This window comes from Lepus europaeus, chromosome 20, assembly GCF_033115175.1.
Source record: "Lepus europaeus isolate LE1 chromosome 20, mLepTim1.pri, whole genome shotgun sequence".
Classification (NCBI taxonomy): domain Eukaryota; kingdom Metazoa; phylum Chordata; class Mammalia; order Lagomorpha; family Leporidae; genus Lepus; species Lepus europaeus.
Window position 1 is genome coordinate 10,778,250 of NC_084846.1, and position 9,928 is coordinate 10,788,177.

Consider the following 9,928-nt stretch of genomic DNA (forward strand, 5'->3'; position numbering starts at 1 on the left):
GTGTGCGGTCATGCCATTCCTGGTTACCATTGTTCATCATTCCTACCCCTATCTGAGCAAGCACTTCTGTGGTCTCCCATTTTGAGGTAAGATCCCCTGGGGGACAACATAGGAAAGGCATAGCCATGTACAGAGACCACATGAAAATGGGGTCAGCCATGGTATGGTCAATAATCATGCCTCCTGTTGCTCAAAATTAAACAAAAAGGGGAAATGTGGTGGAATGAGAAGGCCATGCCAAGATGGCCACTGCCAAGCGAATGTCAGTTACTCAGGAATGGCTTTGAAACCCACCTGGCAGCAGAGGCTGCCTGGCAACAGACTGTGACTGGATGACTTTGGATGCTGCCTAGCAACAGGCTTTGATTGGCCTAAGGGCATAAATCACCCCTTGACCTGATTGGCTGCTTTGGCTATTTAAGCTGCTGTAAAAACTGAAATAAATGAGTCTGTGGGCTGCTCTCCTCGGGCCCACTTTCACCTGATTCCCAGGGTCTGTGTGGTGACACCACACCTCTTGCCCCCACCACACTCCTCCTCTCAGAATGAATCTACAGCAACAGTGTGGAGACAGAGGATTTCCCTGCCTGCTAACTTGGTCTCTTGGGAACCACTTGCACAAAAAAAATAGATGCATGTACAGACAAGTCCCTCAGATATATCAGGATCTTACAGGTCAGAATAGCAGGGAAGGAGGTGCCAAAGGAGCAGGTGCAGGGAGCTTTAAATCTCTCCTCTGTCTCTATCCCTCAGCTTGCACAAGAAGGAGCCTGGCTTTTGCTTTCAGTGTCCTGAGTCTGGCTCAGGGACTGATGCTTCTCTTCTTCCTGCTGCCTTGTCTGGGACAGAGCTTCAGCCTCAATCATCCGCCATCCAGCAAGGAATTGGAGCTTCCACACAAAGACCGTTCTCTTAGGTGTCCTATCCCAGTGAGCCTGAGAGCCCACCAGGCACTGCTAAGGTCAGGGGGAAGAGGAAATGGAAGCAGAGAGTTTGCTCAAGGTCAGTGGAGCTCTTCACCAGGTTAGCCCATGCCTGAAAGACAGCTGAGGGTTCTTGCTTGCTCCTGGATTATTGAGTTTCTGGAAAGGTAAGCAAGCATCAGACTGTGCAGGACAGCAGCATTGCTAATGGTGTGGGAAATCCAATTCTACGACAGCAGCAGGAAAATAAAGTGCTTCCAGGAAAATAGAATCAATAATAAGAAATTGTGCATTTCAATGGATTATTGAGGGGAAATGCCAGCTCTGGCTCTTGGGGCTGTGTCCCACACTCAGTCCTCACCTTCCCCAGAGCTGTTTGTAAGAGGGGCGTATTTGAATGCTTCCCTGTTGAGGATAAAGGCAGAGAATAGAGAAATGCCTGCATGTATGATGCTACAGTGTCTGCTCATGAGCCACACGTGTCTCCATGTCTTATCTCACACAGGACATTCACATGAGCAATGCAGAATTCATCATTCAGTTGAAGTAGCACCTTGACAGTAGGGACTCCATTTTGGAGCACTTGAGACTCCATTCTGGGAAAGCACCCCCCCACTGTGAGACTCTGGTCTGAAACTATGATCTAAAACAGTAGAACAATAGTAATCCACTACATCACACTTGGCAGAGCATAGAAACCCCCTAGCATAATTGTTCAAGCTTAAAAGTAGAAAGGTTGCACCTGGGTTAATGACAAAAATGTAATTTGTCTATGTCCTACATATAATTAAAACCAATACCTGGATTAATGTCAGGATTATAAGATTGTAACTGGTATTGTCAAAATTATAATTGATACTAGTTTCGCATAGGTTTTAGGTCAGCTTGACCCCGGTAACCATGTATTCCCCCCTGTTCCTAGCAACCATGAATTCCCCTCCTGATTTTGTGGTTTTTGCCTTTATAAACCCTTTTGCTTTAGGATTCAGGGTCGAGAGTTCTTTAGGGCATGAGCCCACTCTCCACCGCCGGCAAATAAAGGACCATCAAATTTTATCAATGTGTGGAGCTCCTTTGTTCATACTTGCTCAGGTACAACAAGGTGAAGCCAGGTGGGTTACAGTGGCCTCACTGCTATTCAGTGGCTTGAGGCTGAACTTTCTGAGCCTCTCTCATTAATTGTGTTTTCTCTCACTGTGCAATTTGTTCCTGTAGTGCAGTTGGGTTGGAACATTTTATTCCTGTTTTTTATTGCATCCTTCTTACAAAGTATTAGCAAATTTTCACTACCTTTTGAATTCCACTAAATTCTTCCCTGTACATATATAAGGGTTCTCAAAAGCTTTTGTAGTAAAATGGATTCATGGTGTTGAAATCTTGAAAATCGTGGTGCATAAAATTTTCTCTCTATTCTCATAAGAGTTCATCAAAAAGTTGATGGAAAAAATGTGTATTTTGCAAAAGATATGCACCAAAATGGATGTGCCTTTAAGTCCCATGTTCCACCACCTTCCTTAAGTACCCTGGTAGCTTTATTTAGGAGTTGGAAAAGTTTGTGCTTTTATATTGTGAAATAAAAATAAATTTTCTTATGTTCCCACCACACTGTTATTAAATGTAGAAGGGTGTTCTGAATTCTTAGTATTGATCATTTGCTTTATACATGTTTCCAACTTGTTTTCTCATCCAATTATTCCTGTAACTTAATGTCCTGGGTGTTCCCATTAGCCTTATGTGATCAGGTCATTTTCTCAAATCACATCACTTTCCATTGTCACGAGGAGCTCGTTGTCATTCATCATTTAACTAACGATCCCTTTATCTTCTTTAAGAAAAATTGAGTCCACAAACATTGATACAAGATGAATTAAGACACACCTTCACAGTCTATTCAATAAATGGTGCTGGGAAAACTGGATTTCCATTTGCAGAAGCATGAAGCAAGAACCCTACCTTTCACCTTACACAAAAATCCACTCAACATGGATTAAAGACCTAAATCTATGACCTGACACCATCAAATTATTAGAGAACATTGGAGAAACCCTGCAAGATATTGACACTGGCAAAGACTTCTTGGAAAAGACCCCGGAGGCACAAGCAGTCCAAGCCAAAATTAACTACTGAGATTGCATCAAATTGAGAAGATTCTGTACTGCAAAAGAAACATTCAGGAAAGCAAAGAGGCAACTGACAGAATGGGAAAAAATATTTCCAAACTATGCAACAGATAAAGGGTTAATAACCAGAATCTACAAAGAGATCAAGAAACTCCAAAACATCAAAACAAACAACCCAATTAAGAGATGGGCCAAAGACCTCAATAGATATTTTTCAAAAGAGGAAATCCAAATGGCCAACAGACTCATGAAAAAATGTTCAGGATCACTAGCAATCAGGAAAAAGCAAATCAAAACCACAATGAGGTTTCACCTCACCCCGGTGAGAATGACTCACATTCAGAAATCTACCAACAACAGATGCTGGAGAGGATGTGGGGAAAAAGGGACACTAACCCACTGTGGGTGGGAATGCAAACTGGTTAAGCCACTATGGAAGTCAGTCTGGAGATTCCTCAGAAACCTGAATGTAACCCTACCATACAACCCAGCCATCCCACACCTTGGAATTTACCCAAAGGAAATTAATTTGGCAAACAAAAAAGCCATGTGCACATTAATGTTTATTGCAGCTCAATTCACAATAGCTAAGACCTGGAACCAACCCAAATGCCCATCAACAGTAGACTGGATAAAGAAATTATGGGACATGTACTCTATAGAATACTATACAGCAGTAAAAACAATGAAATCTGGTCATTTGCAACAAAATGGAGGAACATGGAAAACATCATGCTGAGTGAAATAAGCCAGTCCCAAATGGACAAATATCATATGTTCTCCCTGATAGGTGACAACTAACTGAGCACCAAAAAGGAAACCTGTGGAAGTGAAAGGGATACTATGAGAAATGGTGACTTGATCAACCCTTGCCCTGACTATTGATGAACAACTTAATACTTTATCCCTTTTAGTATTTTTTGTCTGTTCTACTTAATACTATTGGTTGAATTCTGTAATTAATACACAGTTAAGTTGAAACTTAACTGAAAAGTGATCCCTGTTAAATATAAGAGTGGGAATAAGAGAGGGAAGAGATGTACAATTGGGACATGCTTAATCGGACTTGCCTCAAAGGCTTCCCATAGCCTTGGCAACTCATGACTAGAGCCTGGGGAGATTGCTGACGCCTTAAACAAGAGTGTCAATTTGTTAAGTCAACAACAGGCATCACTGTGCACCTATTCCTCATGTAGGATCTCTGTCCTTAATGTGCTGTACATTGTGATTTAATGCTATAACTAGTACTCAAACAGTATTTTTCACTTTGTGTTTCTGTGTGGGTGCAAACTGTTGAAATCTTTACTTAATATATACTAAACTGATCTTCTGTATATAAAGATAATTGAAAATGAATCTTGATGTGAATGGAAGTGGAGAGGGAGCGAGAGAGGGGAGGGTTATGGGTGGGTGGGAAGTTATGTGGGGAGAAAAGGCCATTGTAATCCATAAGCTGTAGTTTGGAAATTTATATTCATTAAATAAAAGTAAAAAAAGACACACCTTCAACTAATGTGAAGTCTTTTTCTATTTCAAAAACAGAGTAGGGTGGAGAGACAGAGACATCTGCCATTCAGTAATTCACTCCTCCAATGGCCACAACAGCCAGGGCTGAATGAGGCTGAAGTCAGAAGCCAGCAACTACAACCAGGTCTCCAATGTGGGTTCAGGGGCCCAAGCACTTGAGCCATTTTCACTACTTTTCCAGGCACATTCACAGGTAGCTGGATGGGAATTGGAGCATCTAGGATTTGAACTGGTGTTCACATGGGGTGCCAATGTTGCAGGTGTCAGCTTAACACGCTAGCCAAAAAGATCATGGTGTTAAGTTCTCTCTCCAGATATTTGTCAATATTATGGTAAATTAGTGACTGTTGTTGATGCCATTTAATTGTTATGATTTTCCTTTTCAGTTTTTCAAAATATTAGCCCTCTTCTATCAGTTGTTTTGTGATCTACATTTTTTATTTCTAGGTCCATAATTGCATTCTGACTACCAGTTTTGCATAAATTAAAAAGAGAGACATTCAGTGTTATGATTCTGCCAGTTGCAGGGGACACTTCAAACTGTTAAACTTTGCTTCCCTAACATCTATGTAATTTCTATGATCTATTTATCTATCATCTATCTATAATATATCTATAATAAATCTATCCTCTACCTATCAATCTCTATATCTGTCACTCTATCTTATGTGATTTTTCTCATTCTTTAGTGACTTACACCACAGGGAACCAGGTAACAAAACACACCTTGTGGAATTCAGTCTCTTGGGATTCTCAGAGGATCCCTGGCTGCAGCCCCTCATATTTGGGTTCTTCCTCTCCATGTACCTGGCCACTGTGGCTGGAAACCGGCTTATCATCCTTGCCATCCTCTCAGACCCCCACCTCTACACGCCCATGTACTTCTTCCTCTCCAACCTGTCCTTGGTAGATGTCTGCTTCCCCTCCACCACTGTCCCTAAGATGCTGGTAAATATACAGACCAGAGCCAAGCCATCACCTATGTAGGCTGCATCACCCAGATGTTCTTTTTATTGCTTTTTGCAAAGTTAGATGAAGTTCTCCTGACCATGATGGCCTATGACAGATTTGTAGGTATATGTCACCCCCTGCATGGTCACCATGAACCCCAGGCTCTGTGTGCAGCTGGTCCTGGTGTCCTGGGTCATCAGTGCCCTGCATGGCTTGTTACACACCCTAATGGTGCTGTGGCTGTCCTTCTGTGCAAACCTGAAAATCCCCCAGTTCTGTGAACTGAACCAGGCAATGCACAGCACCTATTCTGACACCTTTCTTAATGATCTGGTCTTATATTTTGCTGCTGTCCTGCTGGCTGGGAGTCCCCTCGCTGGCATCCTTTACTCTGACTCTAAGATTATTTCTTCCATCCTTGCAATCTCATCAGCTCAAGGGAAGCATAAGGCAATTTTCCACCTGTGCCTCTCACCTCTCTGTCATCTCCTCATTTTACCACACGAGCATAGGTGTGTACCTCAGTGCTGGTGCAGCCCCCTGCTCAGCCCCACTGCTACAGTGTCTGTGACGTACACAGTCATCACCCCCATGCTGAATCCCTTCTACAGTCTGAGGAACACAGATAGAAGAGGGCTCTGAAAAGACTCTTGTTCCATCAGCTGTAGGGGATCCCATGGCAGTGGGGCATAACCAGAGTCTAAGACTGCAGGATTCCAAGCCTCAGAGCCAGACAATGGGATTCATTTATCAGATTGGAGAAGCAGAACTTGCTTAGTCTGTCCTCTGTGGTTTTTTTTATTACAACTTCCATGGCCATTTTAAATGACTGGCCTGTTGTACTTAGTGTTTTCTCTGGTATCTTCAAAAATTTCATGAAAAAGATTGAGATGAAAGAGGAGTTAGTTTATGTATTGAACAACTTTGAGTTACATTGTATTTTTCTTTTTGCAAAGCACCTGCTCAATATGCAATTAAGTATGAAAAATTCAAAAAGCTACTTATCATAAATAAGAGTGTCAATTGTTAAATCAACAGCAGGAGTCACTGTGCACTGGCTCTCCATGTAGGACCTCGGTCCTTAATGTGTTGTACTATGAGAATTAATGATAAAACTAGTCATCAAACAGTACTTTATACTTTGTGTGGCTGTGTGAGTGCAAACTGTGGAAATCTTTGCTTAGTATAGAGTTGGTGTTCTGTATATAAAGATAATTGAAAATGAATCTTAATGAAGAATGGAATGGGAGAGAGTATGAAATGGGATGATTTGCTGATGTGAGGGTGGGTATGGGAGGAAGAACCACTGTAATCCAAAAGTTGTACCTATGAAATTTATATTTATTAAATAAAATCTTTCTATTAAAATAATAACCCAATCAAAAAAGAGTCACATATCTCGTGGTGTAATATGTGTATTTCTGAGAAGTGATTTCTTGTCAAATCACACATACCATGCTTATGACATATTTTTAAGTCAGTAGTTTATTTTTGACATAATGTATTTTAAATTTACGTTATAGTGAAAGGCTTAAAGGTCCTATTCCAACCTGTGGGCATCTCCCCTTGGTATTTGAAGCCATTTCTGCAACTTCAGAGTAGAACAAATCATCAGACCATAGTTTGCTCTTCTTTGTCCCCCTCCCTGCCTGCATCCGACCCTACAGGCCTCCTGCAGACACTGCAGACTCCAGCACAAGCGTGCTGTGTGGATGGGCACTGGGTTCCTTCCCTGCCACAATCCTGCTGCTGGAACCACCATGGGAACCACAGTGCCAGACTGGGTCACTGACACAACCTGAGTCTCTTTTGCTCCAGGGTAGCTCATCACGCTCACACCCCCCAGCACAGGTGCCAAGGAAAAAGAAGTTTGGTAATGTAAATTGTCTGGGTATGGACAAGAGTCAGAGTCATAAATGACCTTCAATAAAGGCAGCCAGGCTGTCAATCATAGGCAGCATTGTGATGTCATTGTATTCCACTGTCTTGTGTACATGGGCACTGTGACAGGTGTTGCCCAGCTGTAGGGGGTCTGGTTGATTTATTGATTGATTGATGTGTTCCATGTCATTTCATTGAATATTCTTACTGTTTCTGCTAAAAATTTCCAGTGCTGCCTCTGAACCCGACTCCCTGCATTGTCAAAAGGAAACTTCTCTCCCTGGTCTCCCATTGTAGTGGGTGAATGTGGGGTTGAATGAACAGCATCAATCCCACCCACACCATTTCCCCTCCAAGCTCAGGGATCTTCTCAACAGTGATTCACAGAGAATGTGATTGCTCATCCAGCCATGTGAGTCGGCGTCAGCCATGTTCTGGTTCAAATGTGCATGTTCTTTCAATGGCTCTGGTTCTGTCAAAGGCAATCTAGATGTCACAACTTTGTAACACCAGCACTGAAGTGACCATGAGCAACACATCATTTATAAATGTTGCCTTCCAGCATTGGAAATGTGGCCCCAGTCTTTGTTTGGGAGAGTTTTTAAAGGAATAAAGGGCTACATCAGCAGGAAAAAAGAGTTACATACAGCATGGAAGCTCTGGGTACAGGGAGTTACAATGGGGGCTCACAGCATGGAAGCTTTGGGCACAGGGAGTTACAGTGGGGGCTTACAGCACGGAAGCTCTGGGCACAGGGAGTTACTTTGTTCAGCAATCTCTACTGTGCTGTCCTTGGTCTACCAAGCTAGCTGTCCCTGGTAAGCTTTGATACCTCCAGAATGCCTGAATGCCTGCTTTTACAAGGACTTGGGTCTGCAATGGGAAATGGAGGCTTTTTTTATTGTTTTAAAATGGAGTCACTTTGGTTCTTCATTCCCCCCTTGTTTTTGTACATGTTTTAAAAACCCATTCATGGGTTTTGGACTGACATTTTATAGGTTTCACAAACATTTAAGGGTTTATATTGGGACTGTTGGACCATTAATTGAGCAGTACCCAATTTCTGTTTCATAAACTGTACAAGTTTGTTAACAATGGAAGGGACAAACGTTAGAATTAAAATCAGGAGAACAAGGGGCCCAATGAGTCCTGAGAGGAAGGTGGCTTGCCATGGAGAATAATTGAACCAAGACTCAAACCACCACTGAGAGGCCTTCTGTTCTCTTTTTCATTTTGCCAGCAGCTCCCTGACTTTAGCCAGCCATGTTATCTTTTATTAGGCCTGAGTGATCGGCATAAAAGCAACATTCTTTCCTTTCCCAGAGTGGTGCACAGCCCACCACATTAGTCCCAGAAGTCCAAGAGATGCAGAGGGATGATGCTCCATCTTCAGAGCCACCCCTGCTGACGTGGTGCAATGAGGACTCTTCGCTGCCATGGGGCAACGTCTTAAGCCATTGTTTCCTGGGTGGGGAGCCGAGCACATTTCCATAGTAGCATTTGGTTGACCGCGTGGTTGCCAAAGGCCTTGGTTTGTTCCATCACCAGCGACAAACACTTAACCAGACACTGTAGTATAGAGACAGGGTGAGAATAATGCAGATTCCAGCCAAAACCAGGAGAAAAGTTACTCATTAGTGTGGGAGAGGATTATCAGTACACACATGTTGGGAGTATAAATGACAATCTACTACAGAGAACAAAGAATTTACAGAAATCCTCAGCATTTAATTTCTGCTCTACTTTTATTTTATCTTTTATTTAATGAATATAAATTTCCAAAGTACAGCTTATGGATTACAATGGCTTCCCCCCCATAACTTCCCTCCCACCTGCAACCCTCCCCTTTCCTGCTCGCTCTCCCCTTCCATTCACATCAAGATTCATTTTCAATTCTCTTTATATACAGAAAATCAGTTTAGTATATATAAAGATTTCAACAGTTTGCCCTCACATAGCAACACAAAGTGAAAAAATACTGTTGGAGTACTAGTTATAGCATTAAATAACAGTGTACAGCACATTAATGACAGAGATCCTACATGATATTTTTTTAAATTGATTAATTTTCTATGTAATTTCCAATTTAACCCCAAGTTTTGTTTTTCATTTTCAATTATCTTTATATACAGAAGATCGATTCAGTATATACTAAGTAAAGATTTCATCAGTTTGCACCCACACAGAAACACAAAGTGTAAAACTACTGTTTCAGTACTAGCTATATCATTACTTCACATTGGACAAACCATTAAGGACAGATCCCACATGGGACGTAAGTACACAGTGACTCCTGATGTTGATTTAACAATTTAACACTCTTGTTTATGGCGTCAGTAATCTCCCTAGGCTCTAGTCATGAGTTGCCGAGGCTATGGAAGCCTTTAGGTTTCGCTGACTTCGATCTTATTCCAACAGGATCATAGTCAAAGTGGAAGTTCTCTCCTCCCTTCAGAGAAAGGTACCTCCTACCTTGATGGACCCATTCTTTTTTTTTTTTTGGACAGGCAGAGTGGATAATGAGAG

General features: G+C 42.0%; 1 pseudogene; it reads left to right on the forward strand.

The window, feature by feature from the left end:
• Positions 1 to 1,031: 1,031 nt before the first annotated feature.
• LOC133749286 (olfactory receptor 7A17-like) lies at positions 1,032 to 6,189 on the forward strand (annotated as a pseudogene).
• Positions 6,190 to 9,928: the final 3,739 nt, after the last annotated feature.